General features: G+C 48.9%; 1 protein-coding gene across 1 annotated transcript in view; it reads left to right on the top strand.

Annotated features, from left to right (window-relative positions):
- Positions 1 to 20172, top strand: part of COL4A2 (collagen type IV alpha 2 chain) — a 177872-nt gene that overhangs the window by 86394 nt on the left and 71306 nt on the right. The window lies entirely within an intron of this gene.

Genomic DNA, 20172 nt, shown 5'->3' with positions numbered 1-20172 from the left:
ACTTTCCAGCCAGACGTGGACTGAGCGGCAGATGGCCCCTGCCCTGTGCAGAAAAAGACCATATTAGCACATGGCCATCTCATTCCTGTTTCCTCATGGGATGCCTGAGAATCTCCCGCTAGAGTCTGTTCCTCTCCTTTCCCCTCTTATCTAATTGTGGTCAAGAATAATAATTGGAGACTTCCTGGCCTGGAAACCATCTGGCCTTCTGTGGCATCCCCCATCCTTCCTCTTTCTTTAGCTATAAATTAAGTCCTGGAATAAAGAAGGAGAGGGAGACAGTTTAGTACCAAGAAAGTGATGCAGGGGAAGAACTGTGTAGTCTAGGAGTCCGGGAGGAGGATAAACAAGGAACACGTCGTTGATTTTCACCCTCCCATCCGCCCCCTCGTGTACAGGGAGAGGGGAAAGACTTACAGTGAAGGCATGGAGGATTTCTTTTAGCCGGGAGGAAGAATTCCACAGTCATGGCAAACTGGGAGATGTTGGGGGTGCCCACCCTGATCTTACCCACCTGGGAAGATGTACTCTTGGTGAAGCTACAGAGAGTTTCAAGAATCCCTCCTAGCAGCACAAGTTCATGAAAAACGGTGAATAAAGTTAATCTTGTGTGATTCTCCTTTGTGACGTAAAATTGAGCTTTTTTATTTCTCTAACTAGCTCTTTTTAAAGACTCTTCAAGAGGAAACTAAAATTAAAATAGCAAAACCGCACCTTCACCGGCTTGGTCGGCTAATGCTACGTGACTGTCCCATCCAAGAATAATTTCAAAAGCATAGAATTTTTAAATGGCAATACTTGGATGTGGAAATGATGTCAGGATTACTGTTTTATGACTATTATACAGTATGATGTAAGCCTTATGTAAAAATGAAGTGATCTTCCTGTTGAAATGCATTTCAGGTCTCTTGGCGGCAAGGTTTTGAATATTGGGTTTTAATTACTCAGTTTTCAACTATAATACTTTGTGCTGTAATTCTAGACACTTTCAAGAGAATCTCCCCATAAAAAAATGTTTAAAGTAAACCTCAGTTGCATGACTCATATACAATGAGAGTCAGAATATCTTTTCCCAAAACACAACGGATGCACATTACACAGCAGGCAACCCCTAACCTCCCTCTGCGGCCACAGCTTACCGACACGGATTTGGTTTCCAATTCATAACTGATCCCAAAACAAGTAAGAGAGCGCGCACGGAATTACCTCACAGAAATTGCCGTGTTGTATGGAAGAGAGAAGTCTTAAAGAGGTGGTTTCTCCTTCACTGTGGAGAGATGCTCCCTGAATGCAAGGCATGTGCTGTGCGTGGGTGTTGACGGAATGGCAGGGGACAGAGCCACACTGTGGCGCTAGGTGATCCCCACCTCCTTATCCCCCACCCGTGTGTGTGTCTGTGTGTCTCCTTCCATGTCTCTCTGTCTCTCTCTGCAACCCCTACCCTCGCTTTGCAAAGTTAATAAGAATGTGGGGAACTTCCCTGGTGACACAGTGGTTAAGAATCCGCCTGCCAATGCAGGGGACACAGGTTCAAGCCCTGGTCCAGGAAGACCCCACATGCCGTGGAGCAACTAAGCCCGTGCGCCACAACTACTGAGCCTGCGCTCTGGAGCCCGCGAGTCACAACTACCGAGCCCGCGTGCCGCAACTACTGAAGCCCACGTGCCTAGAGCCCGTTCTCCGCAACAAGAGAAGCCACCGCAATGAGAAGCTCGCGCACCGCAATGAAGAGTAGCCCCCGCTCACCGCAAGTAGAGAAAGCCCGCGCACAGCAATGAAGACCCAATGCAGCCAAAAATAAATGAGTAAAATAAATTTTTTAAAATGTTTTTAAAAAAAAAGAAGAAAGTGGGACATTCCTCCCATCGTGTTTTACTTTACCTTTTTAAACGTGGTCGTTATGTCGACTGAATGTAACACTCACTTGATAATTAAAGGATGTTTCCCCAAGAAAATCTGTCACTATTGATGCTTTTGATCCAAATCTTGAATTCCACTGGAGGGGGAGGGAATAAAAGAGGTAATAAGTAAGGACCCCAAGCAAGTAAAAGGTCCTAATGAAAATGAGGCTTAAGATAAGTGAAACGTACTCTTCTCTCCCTTCTATTATTTTAAATAGACCTTGTGTTTTAGAGTTTTAGATTTACAGAAGACATGCACAGCATACAGAGAGTTCCCGTACACCCTCTGCCTCCTCCCACCCCAGCTGTTCCTCTCGTTAACATCTTTCATTAAGGTGGTACATCTGTCGTCGGGGATTTGTGTGATTGAATAATGCAGATTGAGAGGGATTTTTCTCAACCAACCAGGTGCTGGTGAAAACGCAGCGGTTTCCTTCGCTCTGTAACTAGAGGGTCATGGTGGTTTCCACACAAGCACGTGGTCCCAGAGTCCAGATGGACTTGCCCTCAGCTTCAAGGGGGGGGTCCTGCACTTGGACAAGAACCTCCACAAGCAGGTCTGTGGGATCGAATCGTTTCATTCTCTGGAGAACATGCCTCTAGGAGTCCTTGGTTCCTTTTTAGCAAAACGTCAGACACACTCCTTACCCTTTTTCTTTTTAAATTACTAATGATCTCTAAAAGATAAGGACTGAACATCTTGTAATTAAATTCCATGATAGTCTAAAATGAAACCATCCAGAATTTTAATAGATATTCAATAGACTATTTCATAGACGAAGTTGACCCTATTATCTTGTGATGATAAAAACTAAAGGTGGTTTCCAATTCCTAGGAATAAAATGGGATCCATGTCAATAATTAAATAGTTGCAAATATTTGTCTTCCATCATATTTTTAATCTGCTGACCGTGTCGACTTGTAACACAGAGAGGATTTAGAAAAAGGTCCAGTAAGTGTCCACATGTTCTGTGATTTTATTCTGTGTTTCAAGCCAGAGCATCAGATCCCACAGAGCCTGAGCCTGCACTCCTTTCTGCGAGCCCAGGTTCCGGGGGTGTGACTAATACGGGGTTATTCACAGCCTTACCATCCTTGGTCATAATGCTGCTCAGGGCCCCAGCAGGACTGCCAAGACCACAGCATAGCCCTGGTAATGTTACATGACAGTCAGAGACTTTTTGGAAAACCTCCTCTCGCCCACTGCTTTTACGCCCCCATTGATATTTGTCTGCAGATAATTTTACAGTCAGTTTACTTGCAAATGCGTCACAAGCATCTTGGGCTCCTACTTACAGAGCTTTTGCCAAAGGCAACTGGAACAGGTACAGTGGCCTGTGCAGCCCCAAAACCGAGGAACCCCTCCCGGTGTCACAAGCCACCAGTCCATCCCGGTTCTGTGTCCCCATCTCTGAATGGGGTGGCAGGTCACCAATATTTATGGGCTTGATGAGGGGGGGAAAAGCATGAACGAAAAACTTTTAAAAATGAATTTCTGGTTTCTCATTCCCACTTAGTGATGGATACATATTTTTATGTTACTGATAGTAAATTGTCAAACTTTTTTTTAAGAACATCGTAGGTGGCATATTTCACAACCTTGGAAAAGCAGACATTTGGGGAATCAAAACTGGAGGCCAGAAGTATTGGCCCTGAATGGGACTGCCACTTACGGAGTAATGTGGCCGCAGGAATGATGATTGCCTGAACTGCGCAGACAGCGATAGAAATCATTATATCAACTGCGAGAGGATGAATGGCCCTTTGTGGCCATAAAGGAGAGTGAGTGGGTGGGTGTGGGGTAGAAGAAAGAAGCAGCTCTGTGCTGGGTCTGCAAGAGAGCACTCAGAACGCGGCTTTCACGCTGTGTGTTTGTATCCGCAAACTTATTTCTGTTATTTGGAATCCCAGGAAGAGATTCTCTAAAGTTACATTGTAACAGCCCTCTAATTTGAAAAGACGGGCTAATATTTGCTGAAAGCAGCAGTGTCAGACCCAAGAAAGAAGCTGTCCACCTGGGAAAATTCACAAGTCACCCCGGCCTCCCTCGAAGATAACCTTGACGTGCCATTAAGTATTTTGAAGGCTTTGATGTTATTTTTAGAGAAGCACAAAAATCCGAATTAAAAAATTAAAAAGTTTTTGCCTCTGCTTTCCTCTTCCTTTTCTCGACCCTCTCCTTCTTGGTTGTTTCCATTGCTATTTTTTGCTATTTTTACATGCTGCTGGGGGGTGAGGATGCCCACAGTGTAAAATATGTTTATTTACATGCAACTAAAAAGAATGAAACACATATCTGTTCTGAGGAATACTCATCCAGCCCCTTGACATAACAGCAGGAAATTTAGTCAGCGAAAGATCAGAGATACAAGTTTAGAGTCATCCTTGCCTTTGAAATTAAAAAATGAAAAGCACCATGAACTTAATAGGGTACCAAAGATATCCAGCCCAGAGGCAGGTCGGAGTTAGAAATCATCTAGTGAGCGGTTACAGGACCACTAACCAAATGAATTTAGGTTGATTTTTTTTTTTAACTTACCTTTTGGGGGCCAAATCCATTTATTTATTTATTTATTTATTATTTTTGGTTGCATTGGGTCTCCGTTGCTGTGCGCGGGCTTTCTCTAGTTGCGTTGAGCGGGGGCCACTCCTCGTTGCCGTGCTTGGGCTTCTCATTGTGGTGGCTTCTCTTGTGGTGGAGCATGGGCTCTAGGCGCGCGGGCTTCAGTAGTTGTGGCACGCGGGATCAGTAGTTGCGGCTTGTGGGCTCTAGAGCGCAGGCTCAGCAGCTGTGGCACACGGGCTTAGCTGCTCCGTGGCATGTGGGATCCTCCCGGACCAGGGCTCGAACCCGTGTACCCTGCATTGGCAGGCGGGTTCTTAACCACTGCGCCACCAGGGAAGCCCCCAAATCCATTTTTTAAAAGAACAAGTTTTTCCTTTCATTGTCTAACTGTATCCATTTTGGCTCAATGAGGCCATTTTATCAAAAGAGAACGAGCACAACTGCCAGTCGGTTGTAAGAACTTTCTTCATTGACAGTAACACCCAGAGAATGCGAACTTTGTGGGGCAGCTCCTGTGCGCCCAGTGTGTGCTGGTGTGGGTTTGGTGAAGGAATCGCAGAAGGAAAGGGAGAGCAGTGGGCAGGAAGGCAGTGAACATCGCCCGCCCCGGGCACCACCCAGCTCTGGAGTCGTCCCAGAAGCCCTCAGGTCGGATATAGTGACCTGCGGGCACCCACCTGCCCCAAGTCACACAGAGAGGAAGCGGCAGAGTAAGATAAAGTGATCTCCCCACACGCCCTCAAACCTACAAGGTTGAAAACGCAGCTGAGAAGCTCACATTCATGGAACACCCAGAGAACCCGCCAGACGTTATCTATTAATAATGCTGACATTGGGGGCAGAATTGAACCATCTCATCTTGACTTGGTCTAGGAATGAAGGCAGAGTCTAGCTTTACCTATAACAGGTTTTTTGTTTTTGTTTTTGTTTTTTTGCGGTACGCGGGCCTCTCACTGTCGTGGCCTCTCCCATTGCAGAGCACAGGCTCCGGACGCGCAGGCTCAGCGGCCATGGCTTACGGGCCTAGCCGCTCCGCGGCATGTGGGATCCTCCCGGACCGGGGCACGAACCCGTGTCCCCTGCATCGGCAGGTGGACTCTCAACCACTGCGCCACCAGGGAAGCCCCTATAACAGGTTTTTAAGTGGCTCTCTGAGGTTGGTTGGCCCGAGACCTCAAGTCTTGCATTTCTGACCCATTTTACCTTCCCATTTTCCTTCCCACAGATTGACAAATACCAAGTGTGGGAGTCTGCCTAGGTCTTGTGAAACCTCTCATTCTCCAAATGCGTATCATTCCCCGGGTGACGCAATCCACTTTTGTGAAAGAGATGAAAATATTGGAACTTTTCAAAAATGGTTAAAATTTGGGAAGATTTGCCGTGAAAAATGTTTTAAAATGCAAATTCCCACACAGCTCTTCTAATTTATTTTAGTCTGGTTATATTTGCAATCCGTGGTCTTCCTGGCAGGAATCTGAGAGGCCACCTGCTCCTCTCAGAGGAAAAAACATTCTGTTTCAAGGCCGAGAGAAGGAGGGATGTGAGTGAGGTTTGCTCTGGTCACAGCTTCTGTAGCTTGATGATTGCACAAGCTCCTCCTGTACGATGCTTGATTAAAATTCTTGATGGCTTTGGTAATCGCCACAAGGCTAAGAGAATCTAATGTTCTTGAACTTGTTCCATACTCATAATATATCCAGTAACCATGTGCAGTAATCAGACAGATTCTCCAAACACGCAGCCAGCTGCATTTCTAAACTTTAACAAGGTTTGTGTGCTGCCTGGTCCTGCAGCCTTGGTCCCCAGCCAGCCAGGAGAGTACTTTCCATTTTCATTCATTCCTATAGGGCACGTTGGTTATATAAACCTAATCTTCTATAAATCCTTTGGAGACCAATTTGTATAAGTAATCAGAGTGGGAAAGTGCCTCAGCAGATGAGAAACAAATAAGATTTTAGATGTTTTCTGAACATTAATTCACCTCTTGGATCTCGAAACTTTGGTCAAGTGGAAACTTTTGTCCCTCCCTCAGCCCCCAATGTCACGTAAGCTAGAATGAGGAGTCAAAGATCAACTTCCATTAACTCCAAAGGCGGTTAAAACAACAACTATAGTAAGACAAGTACCATTCCCTAGGTATTCAAACATGTATTCAGAATTTCGGTTAGAGAGCAGAAAGTCCCAGTGTTTCTCCACTAACTTGATGTCTGGGTCCTGGAGTGTGTTCCTCCTTTGTCCTTATTTTTATAAAAAACACACAAAAAAAACAGGTTGATTATCATTATGATTATCGTATCATCTTCCAAAGGGGGAGAAGATCGTAACTATTGCAACCTTCATTTTACTCTCTATCATCGGTTAGATTAAAGAAAAATCCCAATTCCGTTTCCATAAATAGGAGAAAAGAGTTATTCAGAAAATGAAGTGTTTATAATGATTGATCTCGATTTCTGCTCCCTACAGGAAATTACCTATTCACGTGCACATATTCTGAGTTAGTCATTTTTTTTTACATCTTTATTGGAGTATAATTGCTTTACAATGGTGTGTTAGTTTCTGCTTTACAACAAAGTGAATCAGTCATACATATACATATGTTCCCATATCTCCTCCCTCCCACCCTCCCTATCCCACCCCTCCAGGCGTTCACAAAGCACCGAGCTGATCTCCCTGTGCTATGCGGCTGCTTCCCACTTGAGTTAGTCATTGAGGTTTCATGAGTTGAACATTTTGGCCAGCATTCTGTTTTGTAAGTTTTAGCAGAGAACTATTTAAGAGGGAAAGAAAGTCTCACAAGTAAACTTATATTAGAGAAAAAAAAGGCAGATGTAGCTCTTGGGGCTTCCAGTGCCTCTTAACAGAAAACATCTGCTGGACTTCCTGAATTTTTCTAAGACCTTGAGAAACACACCCACGCGTTTCCAACTTTTTTCCTAACCATCAAGTTGGCTTAGCAGGACTCAGTTTTGCAACTGACTGCTCCGCTTTTTATAAATTTCTTATCCATTTGTGTATTCCATAGATAGGTGCTGATTGCCTGCTGTCAGTCTGGGGGTTGGGGGAGAAGCAGAGAAGAGATTTATGGGTCGGAGCGTTGTCAGAACTAAAACCTAGTCTGTAGATGAGGGTTGGTTTGGGGCTTTTGCTTAAGGGAATCAAACCAGCTCAGTTTAGTATAATCCATGTCTTTTTTTTTTTTTTTTTTTTGCGGTACGCGGGCCTCTCACTGTTGTGGCCTCTCCCGTTGCGGAGCACAGGCTCCGGACGCGCAGGCTCAGCGGCCATGGCTCACGGGCCCAGCCGCTCCGCGGCACGTGGGATCTTCCCGGACCGGGGCACGAACCCGCGTCCCCTGCATCGGCAGGCGGACTCTCAACCACTGCACCACCAGGGAAGCCCCCGTGTCTTTTTAAATGAATAATATAGTAATTACAGTCACATGAAGTACAACATATGTCATACAAGTTTCACGAAGGTGTTTGCCATTTAAATTCAAGGGAACCTAATTTGATGTGTTTAGAAAGAGACAATAGAGTTTTGTTTGTGTGTTTGCCTGCCCATGGGAACTAAAACAAACAAGACTTATTTTTAAAAAGCTTCTACAAAGTTTGCATTCTGTTTTGGGAAAACGTTCGGCTCTGTTACTTTCTAAAACCGGACTTTGTCATGCTCAACTCAGACACCCCGAGGTAATTCACCCAGTTCCTACCAGCATATATTTTGAAGGATTCTCTTGGTCTAAACGGTCTTCTGCTGTGTCTCTGAATCAGTTACTGTTCAAGGCAAAAAAAAAGTATAAGGTAGCAAAACATATAATCATGGCGTGTTTCGATTTCCCTTATTTAAGCTAATTACCCTTTTAAGGTAAACTTTCTGGGTCAATGCAGCTCTTCAGATCCGGACACATATGTGAAGGTTCTGCCCTTCCTGTAAAATGCAAGACTTATAAAAGTCATTATATTTTGAATATTCCTTGATTCAACAAACACGCTGCCACCCACTAGGTATAAGAGACCCTGGTATGGGCTGGGGATGCAGGTTTGAATAAGGCATGGCGGCCACCTGGACAGCAGGTATCACCTGGCAGAGAGCAGAATTCTCCTTCCAGAGGTGCAGGGTGTGGCGTGTGCAGGCTGCACGTACCTGCCCTGGCGTGAGGACTCGAGGAGGGGCAGCTGTGTCACCAGGGCAGGCCCTGGGACGGACTCACCTTGGCGAGCGTGTGTGATGGGAAGACCAGGGCCGAGAGGTGGGCGTCTAAGGCAGCACCATTTAAGGAGCCGAGAAAGAAACCCCCAAAAGGAAAACAGAGAACAAGGGGCAGAGAGACGGGGACCGGAAACACAGTTGTCCCCAGGCGGGGAGTGCAGCATCTTCACCCCAGGGAGGGAAGGATGGAGTGGAGACCGTTGTTAAAGCAGTGGGTTTAAAGAGGAAGGAGAGGGGCTTCCCTGGTGGCGCAGTGGTTGAGAGTCCGCCTGCCGATGCAGGGGACGCGGGTTCGTGCCCCGGTCCGGGAAGATCCCACGTGCCGCGGAGCGGCTGGGCCCGTGAGCCATGGCCGCTGAGCCTGCGCGTCCGGAGCCTGTGCTCCGCAACGGGAGAGGCCACAGCAGTGAGAGGCCCGCATACAGAAAAAAAAAAAAAAACGAGAGAGAGAGAAAGGGGAGTTGGCTGGTAGCTAGCGGGAGGTGTGGCTGTAGGAATTATAAAATTCCTGTAAAATCCAAACACAGCAGATTAGTTCAGAGATCAAAGCGGTGAATTGTGGCTGGGAAATGGCCGTTGTTCAGAGGACCAGCAGGGAGTGAGTGCTGGCCGGTGCCCCAGGGGTGCAGGGGGAGGGCGGGCCTGGTGATGTGGGCTCTTTCAAGGACCGGGCACTGCGGAAGCCTGGGGCCTCAGGTCTGTGTCTCGGAAATGCACGCTGGACGGTGCCAGGCGGGACTCCCAGCAAGGAGGGCTTGGGACGGCCAAGGCTGGGACGGCCGCCTTCCTTGGAGGGCCCAGCACTTTTCCAGGGGGACGAAAAGACAAGCTAGAGGCCCTGAAGCGGGGCTGGAGCTCACGGCTGGGGGGACGGGGTGCTGTCGAGGCTCACACATCTGCTTCTCTGCCCTCGTGGGCAACCGTGGGCACCTCTTGTGTTCAGACATGGCACCTGAGGAGTGTAACAAGTCCCAGTGGAATAATTTGTCTCATTTTTCCCCTGTTTTTTTTCTTCTGGAGTTTTTTAAGAGGGGAGCAAGCTAGTGGCCTCTGGTGTCCATGCCCAAAGTGTGCTCCCAGAGAACTTCCCAGAAGCAAGCTGGGGTTGCCTGTCCCTCTTGTGGTCTCTGGCCAGGAGCTTGGGAGGGTGAGCTGAAAGTAGCTGAAGGAGTGGCAGTCTGTTCGTCGTTGGGAATCATTTTCTGGTGAATCGTTCTGCGAGGGGACACCATGCCAGCCTCTCAGTGGTCAAGTCTATGCCCCTGAATCTTTCCTGCACGTCAGAGCTCAGCTTCCGAGAAAGTGCTGCTGTTTTCATGACAAAGAGGAATATTTGGCTGAAAGAAGTCACTGCCCTACTGAGCAGCCAGTAAATCTATGACAGCCTTAACCATAAGCCCCAGATGCAAATCAGATAGTAAATTGTCATCTGTAGGCAGCAGTGTGTCTGAAATCAGAGAGATGCGCAAAGGGCCCGCAGAAGCGGGTGCACCATCACCGTAGACATTTATGGCTTCCTCGATCTACCCGGAAATAGGGGGACGTGGCGTATTCACCGAGCATTCATTGGGTGCAGGACACTGCACAGCGCTGGATGTACATTCAAAGATGTACGTGTTGTCTGGTCTTAAAGAAGTTACAGTGGATCCAGGAACATACCAGGAAACTCGCAGAAATGTACCGCATAAAATCCAGTCTGCATATGGACGCAAGCTACTCTAATGTAAAACCAGGTCCCTCCTGGGGCACATTCCAGAGAGAGTTAAATTCCTGGGGATGAGCTTGTAAGGCCACTGTGATCCACTTGGAAATTAGAAGTGGATGCTTGGTTGTTCGGATTTTTTTGTAATTTATAAATAAGCCAAGATGCTCTCCCTACTACACTGCTACAAGCTAACTTCCAGTCGATTCCATATTTAGTTTACCTCACATATTTTTCTCCTTTCTGTATTCTTCACACCTTCTAAATGTATATATATACACACATATTATATATGTGTGTGTATATGTATATATATAATATGTGTGTATATATATAATACATACATAGGCCCCTCAGCAGTCGTTCTAGCTTCATTTATGATCAGGACACACTTGAGGGCATGTGAACCGCTTGGTTCGATCTTGCTGAAGGTGAAGGGCTGAGTCTTCGCCGGCTCTCATTAAGCCGTCAGGAGCTCCTTAGAGACGGCCGATGCCGTAAGAGGTGACTGCTGTCCACACAGGCACCCACACCACCTCCCTCTTCCTCTGATCAGGGAAGGTTGGGAAGAGAGCAGAGCCATCACGAGCCAGTGCTTCTCCTTGATACAGGGCACCTCTGTCAACTCACCAGAAGGAAGGGAGCAAAGGCCAGTCTGGGGAGAGGCTGGACGCCAGCCAGTTCTGGAGATGGGGGGCACAGGGCAGACCTAGGATGCGGTTGGGGGAATCCAGCGACCCAGACGGAGGGCTGGGAGGAGATGAGACCAGGAGCCCCCGAGGCCAGTGCCAGGAGGCCCGGGCGCCACGCCAGTTGTGAGCGGAGGGTGCAGTGTGAGCAGAGGACTGCAGCGTCCCCACTGTGTGGGCTGGGGTCTAGGTGGACGTACTGCAGGGAACGGGGTGAGGGGCAGAGGCGGGGAAGGGGCAGGGCTGGAAGAAATGGATTAACAAGCTCCTGTACTGAGTCCACAGTGACCGTGGGGTTTCAGGCACACAGACGGATGGAGAGAGGGTGCCTGCCGGGAAGCATCCCTGATGTAGCTTCCAGGGAACGAGAGGCCTCACCCCAGAGCTCCTGGGAAAGAAGAGCAAATGGAAGCCCACGAGAAAACCAGATTTTACAGCTCGGAAACCGGGGAAGGAGGCCGAGTAAGACGCCAGGGTGTGCAGAGAAGCCCTGCAGAGCCCGGTCCAGGACAGGAGCCCGTCTGCAGAAGGCAGGGGCCAGGACGTAGACTGCGAGGGTCCTGCCCGTCGAGGGGAGAGATTGTCCATGCAGAAGCAGCTGACGTGGGCTCGGGCCAGTGGGAGATAGGAAGTGACTTCGGAATGTGTTCAGGTTCTACTGGGGAACAGAGAAAATGCTTCTTTGAGTCACGGAACCGTACTCTGAGACTCAGGGTCAGAGCAGCTGGGGGGCTCCCTCACGCCATCTCTCTCCCCGAGTTCCGCCGTCTCCCTCTCCCTGACTGAGGCGACGGGCATCACCACCAGTGCATACGGCACCAGCCTGCTAAGTGCCCGTCTAGGCCGTGGTCGGATCACGGCCCTGTAGGAGAGAGGAAGAGGACTGTTTGGGTGTAGAAGGCCTTCCACGTGGCCACACACAGGCGCAGAGAGAAATCCCCAGAATCCCTCCCTGTGTAGCTGCTGCCCAGCTGCATAGCATGGGCAACTAGGACAACCCCAGGAGGCCACGGCGGTGGTGGAGAGCAAGATAGCCACACACACAACACACACAAAGGGGAACGTCTTACAGAGACATCCAGGGTAAGGCTTTCTGGGGCTTAATCCCACCCAGAAGCTGAGCACCTAGCTTGTGATGGATAAACCACACTGTGGATGTTCTAAGCCCCAAAGGCCGCGAGCATTTACCCTGCTAATCACAGCTCCAGGTCTGTATTTTCACTCTCTCCGCATTTGCCCCATTGATGAAATGAGCCGTGAGCATCTTTGCTTTTGCCAGAGGTGGTGCTTTAAGGTCTTCGTAGGAGCACAGATGCACAGGAGGCATGTCGGGGCGAGCGTGACGCCTGGAAACGCAGCTGTCTTCAGTCACTGCCTTCCGTCTTGTAGATGAAACTGCTATTTATTCTTCCTTCCACAAATGCGGTGGAGAAGAACCCATGTTCTGGAGGTTGTTTTCGCCCCTTGTCATGAGAACAGGACACAGCTGAGTCACTGCTCCGGAATGGATGTTAATGTCATTTGGTTTCCTCTCGCCCAGGACCCCAGGTCTCATGTCTGGACAAATGAGCCATCCATTATCTTTCCACCAGACTGAAAAAAGATCAATTTCTCGTGGTTTGTTGTTCTTTTTTTTAATTGCGGATGTGTGTTCAGTGTCCGTCCAAATAATCACTCTGACCGGGCGGGGAGTCGTAGGAGGGAAGTTCGGGATGTCCAGATAGCCATCTGCTGGGGCAGACGCACCAGGAAGCACCGGCCCTTTGTGGACGGCGTTTAACCCTGACGGTGGGCTGGAACCTTCAGCCCTCGCCTCCCCGGCAGCCCAGGGATGCTGCCGTCACGGGGCTCTGACTGGTCCGTATCTCCAGAGCTTTCACCTGTGCACTGGGTATTATTATTGATCGCGTCTTGCAACAATTTCCAAAACATGAGATACTTGTAAGCTGTGAGTAAAGAAGGCTGAATTTTGATCTGGCTTTACTGTCTGCTGTTTAACCTTTCCCAATATCAGACTTCACAGGCGACACGAGTTGTGAGGAATTAACGACCTTGAACACCAGTCTGCTCTGCCACTGACTGGTCATGTTACCCTGTCCAGGCTACTTCGGGCTCGGAGACATCGTATTCAAAGCCGGGCTAGAGCTTTCTCCAGGAGCTGTTCCCAACATTATAATTTCATGTGTCCACAATCAAATACATGTTTAGGTACCTTCGGGTGGTCTGACATCTTGAGGGGATCTTCCAGCTCTGCACCAATATAGTCCCTGCCGTTTGTAGACTGCCAGGATCCAACAGCCCCATACGGTGAAGGGGCAAAGAGGCCCACGTCGCCACCTGATCTAAAGGCTTCTGCCTGCAGTGCTAACATTGCCGCAACTTCTCTGAGACCCTTACGTCCATGCTTCCCACCGCCATCTTCTCATCTCTTTCCTTCAGCCACTCCCAACATCAAGCTAAAAGTCACTTCTAGGGGCTTCCCTGGTGGCGCAGTGGTTAAGAAGCCGCCTGCCACTGCAGGGGACACAGGTGTGAGCCCTGGTCCGGGAAGATCCCACATGCCGCAGTGCAACTAAGCCCATGCACCACAACTACTGAAGCCTGCACTCTAGAGCCCACGAGCCACAACTACTGAGCCCACGAGCCACAACTACTGAGCCCGCGAGCCACAACTACTGAGCCCGCGAGCCACAACTACTGAGCCTGCGAGCCACAACTACTGAGCCCATGAGTCACAACTACTGAAGCCCGTGCACCTAGAGCCCGTGCTCCTCAACAAGAGAAGCCACCGCAATGAGAAGCCCGCGCACCACAACGAAGAGTAGCCCCCACTCACCGCAGCTAGAGAAAGCCCACGCGCACAGCAACAAAGACCCAACACAGCCAAAAATTAATTAATTAATTAATTTTTTTTTTTTAAAGTCGCTTCTAGACCCTTTTATTTTGTTCACAACCAAATAGCCACCAGTTCTGACACTTCCCTGCCCATCAGGAGTAGCCAGGGGCTGCGTACCACCTTCTGTTCCTTAGCTCATCTCCTTCTGAGGTTGCTGCACAGAGCCCTCGTAGCCACAATGGCCTTCTCCCACCATAAACTTGTTCTCCCGGGAGGTGTATGCTCAAGTTTTCAATAGCTTCCCCATATCTGAAAGCTTATTCTCTCAAACATCCAGAGAAACCCTTTGTTCAGGAAATGTGTAACGATTCCGTCTTTTTACCATAAAACACCGCCACCAGCATTCAGAAACGATCAGATCTTTCTACTGTAATCCTTCTTCAACAACATATTGTCCATGGGAGCGGGAGGGAGCGCAGGTCAGAGACCCGTCTCATTGTCCCGGGAGTGTGCTGATAGCTCCCAGTTTCAGCCTGCAGCCCCAGGGCCGTCCTTACATACCTTTCGACCAGAGTTACAGACCTGCCTTGTTTGAGTTTCACCTTCTCTTTCTGGCTCTAGTCACTTCCGAGCAGAAGGGGGATTAATGAGCCGTGAAGTGGTCCCAGACTGAGCAGCATCGGGTTAAAGCAGAGACACGGGGTTTTTAGAGAATCACTGAAGGACTGCGGTTGGCTCAGTTTTGTCTAGATTGTCCATGAACCCAAGCCTACATCTGGTTGTTTTTGCAGTTTGTCCATCTCTTTTGGGCTTGATTAGAGCTTCGTGAAGATCCGTAAAAAGATATATTCGGGGTCCACGGTCATACCCATGACTCAGGGGAGGTTCAGGTGGGTGGTGACAACAGCCTCTGGAATGTTCTAGAAAGCTGGGTATGAATCCTCTCCTCGACAGGCTGGCTGAGGGACCTCCACCACTTGGTATCTCTGTTCCCCTACTTATAAAATAGACCTAAGAACAGACCTACCTCACAGAGGTGTTGCAGGGATTACGTCATTGTACTGTTGGAAAGTGCTCCAAACAGTAAATGCTCTGGTCTGGAAATGTTAGTTGCTCTTATAACCTCGTCCCACACAGGGGTCAAATCCAATAACTTGATCGCTATTTCTTGGACCTCTGCACTGGGTTTGGGTTTAAAAGGCCCTCAAATATCTATCTATCTGTGTCTATATCTGTATCTGTATTTAGAACACATTCCTTTGAGCAAGTCAAAAGGGAAGGGAATTATCAAATAATTAATTACTGAGTTCACTCAACTACCCTGCGAAGAGAGAAATGAGCTTTGATAAGCTCTTTAGACAACATTGGAATTCCGCAGTCAAAATTTTCGTCAGAATTTTCCCCATGGGAGGCTAGCTCCCCATGACAAATGTGGAGCCTGCCCTCTGATCCACCGAGGGGGGTCATTCTAACCCCAAACGATTGCAAAATCTTGGACTTTGCAAAGCTGTCTGAACCGAGGGTGGGGTGGGCCCTTGTCCCAAAGAGCGCGACTGACTGCCACCTAGTGTTGGCCACCAGAACTACAAGGTGTTCCTCAGACCGGGAGAATCAAAGTAATAAGAAGGCGTCTTTTGTTGATATAAAGTTAAAATTTGATTTTAAAACCGAGACCTTCGGCAAGCGTGGAAAAATCTTCCTTTTATAGCTTTGCACAGACCCACTTTGGCAAACTCGCTCCTTTTCTCCGTAACCTTTAGCCCTCCTGAGTCATGGTAGGTACGCTAAACAGCTTATCTCTGACAATCGTGCTCAGAACAGCCTGGTTGAAATATTACCAGGACTGAGCCTCCTGGAGATGGGAGCCCTGCATTCCAAAGCCCTTGCCTCATTTCCTATCTTGATTGTGGCAGACGATGGATGTGTTATTTATCTTCCTGGTCGTGAGCATCCTAGAGGCCTGGAAAGCCATCTGTCTGACAACACAGATAAAACCAGACCATCCACTAGAACCGGCACTCAGAAACCCCACAGATCTGGCGCAAAGAGTCGACAAGACCTGGGGGTGGGGGGATGTATTTTGACATATTCAGGTGACTCAAGGAATTGAAGGGAGAGAACAAGAAGGCCACAGTTGTACCCACTGAAGCTCTGCCTTGGAAGTGCTTCAGAAATCATGAGCTCATAATGGTCTAAAAACAGAAGACTCTGGTCTTCTGCTTCCATGTGGGAGGAACCTGCATTTTGTCATGGGGCGGAGCTGGGTGACCTCAGAGCCATAATTCATTCATCTAACGGTCCTGAGCGCATTCCAGGCATCAGATGCTGTAGCAGAGGCTGGGACAGGGGCTTGGATGAGGCCTGGTCCCCGCGGGCTGCACACTGAGTACTGTGTTTGGAGCAAGCTTTTCAAGCCCCTGGTCTAGGTTCAGGGTCAGGAAAACGTCCCCAGAGACTTGAGCCACAGCCTCTAGAGCCCCCAAGAGCCCAGGCCAGGACGGCAGGCATGTGCAAAGGCCCTGAGGTGCAGGGGCCCTGACCCAGTGCCAGGAGCTCAGTCCGCCTGGGGCAGAGACACGGCAAGCCTGGCTTCCCCGACGCGAGCTGGACAGGCGGGACACCTGCAGACGAGGTATGCAGACGAGATGGATCCCTGAAACCTGACGACAGATCCGAGGTGGAAGGTGAGGGTGAGGGAGAAGAGGAACCGCGAATGGTTGCAGCACCTGCAGTTGCTGGGAGAGACCCCTCACAGGTGGGCCACCTGCACCTGCAGGAATAGACCACTCAGGTGGTCTTCAGATGGTTCTCTCCTTGGAGAGAAAAAAAATGCTATAAGGCATTCACGTAGACTCACGCGGTTTTAAAATCACCGGAATAATGTCACTGATCTTTAGGAAGGAAAAGTATTGTAAATGCTGAAAATACAGGAAAAGTCCATCCTAAAGCATTTGGCTGGGCTGCGGTGCCTGTCCACATGGGGAAGCTCATGCAGCGCTCTGCTTAGGGGCCAGGGAGGGACCCCTGGATTTTACAGCTAGAGGGGGTGTTGGTGGCATCTCTGCACATTTCCCACAGTCGAGAGTAAACCCTCAGAGGGTCAGCAGTGGTGAGCCACCCTGACCATCGCAGGGAGCACCCAGTGTGCAGGCGGAGGGGATGCTGGGAGGGGTTCCCAGCAGGAGGATGGGCAGAGTGACAAGGGGGCTGCACCTCCCCGAGCTGTTCCCTTATCTGTCCCACGTGAGAAGCCTGACTGTGCATCGGAATTGCTTGGGGAGCTGCTTAAAAACAGAGATTCCCAGGCTCCACCCCTTTCCACTCTCAAGCTGTTAGACCAGAAATTCTTCAGGCGCCAGACTCTCCCCAGCTGATGCTCTGCCGGCCAGCCAGGACCGGACCTGGGATAGGAGCCATTCCTGAGTGATCTTCTCAAGCTTTGAGGAGCCTCAGTTACCTGGGATCTTATTAAGAGGCAGATGGGATTCAGTGGATGATCCCAGGAGCTCCCAGGGGTGCTCATGGCCCAGAGGCTTCCTGAAGTCCCTTCCAAACCTGATATCTTATGAAGCCTCTGGGAAAGTACTAGGCTATCAATGGTGAAAAGCAGAGAGGTAAATGTGAAAAGTGACGTAATGTTGGTCTAATTTAACGTGACTGTTATTCCCTATAAGAATCTTGCTCAAGCAGAAGCTGGTGTTTCTGTACCAGAAAGACAGGCATGCATCCTGTACGACAATGTAGGATATTGCTGAAGAATATTGTAGAAGAGAATGTTCTTTTACAAAAATAAAATGAAGTCCATACAGTAGGTAAAAAGTTTGGGGCTGATTTTCTCTTTAGTTTCTGTACAGTAGAAATTTGTTAACCATCTTGTTTCCTGCCTCAGTGTGGTTCAAGGTAACGTGCTTGCCCCACAGAGATCATCTCTTCTCATCCCTGCCTTTGAGGCCCTTTGCTCTGAGATCACGTTTCAGACCTGATATCATGTTCGTACTGGCCCCCGCCCCCCCCAGCCCCAGGCCCTCCTGCCCTCGGACCTCACATTCGTAAAGAAGTTGACTGTGGGTGGTTTGTCTTCATGGAGAAGAGCAAAGGCACCTAAATTGTGGTCACAATCCCGGTTGACTCTGAGCAAACCGTGTGACGGGGGCTCACAGGGGGCTGGACCGCCAGTTTTCATTGCAGAGGGATGTCCCAGAACCGGTAAGGATGGTGCTACAAGTGGAAACTCTGAGCCCTGCACTGGATCCAGCATCAGCACTAACGTGGAAGGAGCGAGGTTAAAACCATAACGTGTCAGCTCTGCAGAGCTCTTAGGACAGCTAAGGGAACAAGCTGACGATACCAAGTGCTGACAAGGACCTGGAACTCTGGTGCATTGCTGGTGGGAACACAAAATGGAACAGCCAGTCTGGAAAACAGTTCTGCAGCTTTATTTTTTATTTACTTATTTATTATTTATTTTAATTGTGCGGGTGTCCTCCTATGACTGGGTCCCCCTGGAGTTTTTTTTTTCTTCGACTGCGTTGGGTTTTCATTGCTGCACGCAGGCTTTCTCTAGTTGCGGCGAGCGGGGGATACTCTTCATTATGGTGCGCGGGCTTCTCATTGCGGTGGTTTCTCTTGTTGTGGAGCACAGGCTCTAGGCGTGCGGGCTTCAGTAGTTGCGGCGCTCAGGCTTCAGTAGTTGTGGCTTGCGGGCTCTAGGGCGCAGGCTCAGTAGTTGTGGCTTAGTTGCTCCGAGGCACGTGGGACCTTCCCAGACCAGGGCTCGAACCGTGTCCCCTGCATTGGCAGGCGGATTCTTAACCGCTGCGCCACCAGGGAAGCCCCCTGCAGCTTTATTAAAGTTAAATGTACTCTGACCGTAAGACCCAGTGCTCTCATTCTTGAGTGTTTACAAAAGCATGTCCACACATACCAAAAAGCCATACATGAGTGATTTTAGCAGCCCAATTCACATTGACCAAAAACTGGAAACGATTCAGATGTCCTTCAGGGAGTGAATGCATAAACATCGTGGTGATGGGATACAACAGAGCACTCCTCCGCGATAAAAGGGATCACCCTGTTGATACAGCAAAGGCGGTGGATCTCAAACGCTGAGTGAGAGAAGCCGACGCCAGAGTTTTGACACCGAGTGATTCCATGTGTGTGACCATCTGGGAGAGGCATGACCATGAGACTAGAGGAAGACCAGTGATGGACAGAGGTTGGGGAGGGGGCTTGACCACAAGGGGTGGCGGGCAGCCCAGCGACTTGAGCTGATGCTACTCGGAGCATCTGTGTGTCCAGACTCACAGAACTACATGCCGGAAAAGTGGATTTCATTGCATGTAAATGTAAAAATAAATTTTGAAATCTGGAAGAGGAAATGAAAACGCTACGTAACTTTCATGAACGTACAAGAACAGAAAAGTAGATTAAAGCCAAGGAAGGAGGAGGAGAAGTAGTCACACCTTTTCTCAGGATGGAGAAGGTGGAGCTCGAGTTAGAACTTGACGTTTTCAGGAACATTTCAAATGCAGAGGACCAGGAAAAGAGCCCTGCGCCCAGCCACGTCGGAACCCTCCCTGGCTCTTAATCTTTTTTCCTTTGTTGGCCAGTTTTTTTTTCCATGACAGACAAACTTAATATGATGCCAGCCTCGGGGATGTTCTTCTTTTGTGTGACTGTGTTTAGACTAAATGGAAAGGAGACAGAACTGTTGGTTCCGTTCCTGGTCTGTGCCACGGATGCTAAGAGGTCCCTCTCCAAGGCCGCCCGCCCGGTGGATCATCTCGGCGGGGAGGCCGATGTTTGGAAGGCCACACGGTGTTTCTGCTCACTCTTCCCTCCAGGGGCTGTGTTTCCCGGGCTGCTGGCTGTCCCTGGACGCAGGGCAGTGACAGAGACAGGGTGTCATGACGCGGTCTCCACTGCGCACATGAGATGACCTCAGAATACAACCTAAGAGAACTAGTGAGAGGTTGGCATGTGCAACTCACACATGAAAATTGATAGTCTACAGTTGAGCCCATGAATATTGGCCGCAAACTGTTTTCATTACCAATCGTCTTTTTTTAAATTAATTTTTATGGGAGTAGAGTTGATTTACAATGCTGTGTTAGTTTCAGGTGTACAGCAAAGTGATTCAGTTATACATATAGATATATCCACTCTTTTTTTTTTTCCACTCTTTTTTAGAGTCTTTTCCCATCTAGGTCACTACAGAGTATCGAGTAGAGTTCCCTGTGCTCTACAGAGGGTCCTTCGTATCTATTTTA

This window comes from Delphinapterus leucas, chromosome 18, assembly GCF_059928025.1.
Source record: "Delphinapterus leucas isolate spDelLeu-1000000601 "Yukka" chromosome 18, BTC_Dleu_Yukka2, whole genome shotgun sequence".
Taxonomy (NCBI): Eukaryota; Metazoa; Chordata; class Mammalia; order Artiodactyla; family Monodontidae; genus Delphinapterus; species Delphinapterus leucas.
The sequence above is the reverse complement of the archived record's forward strand: the minus strand, read 5'-3'. Positions and strand labels throughout refer to the sequence as shown.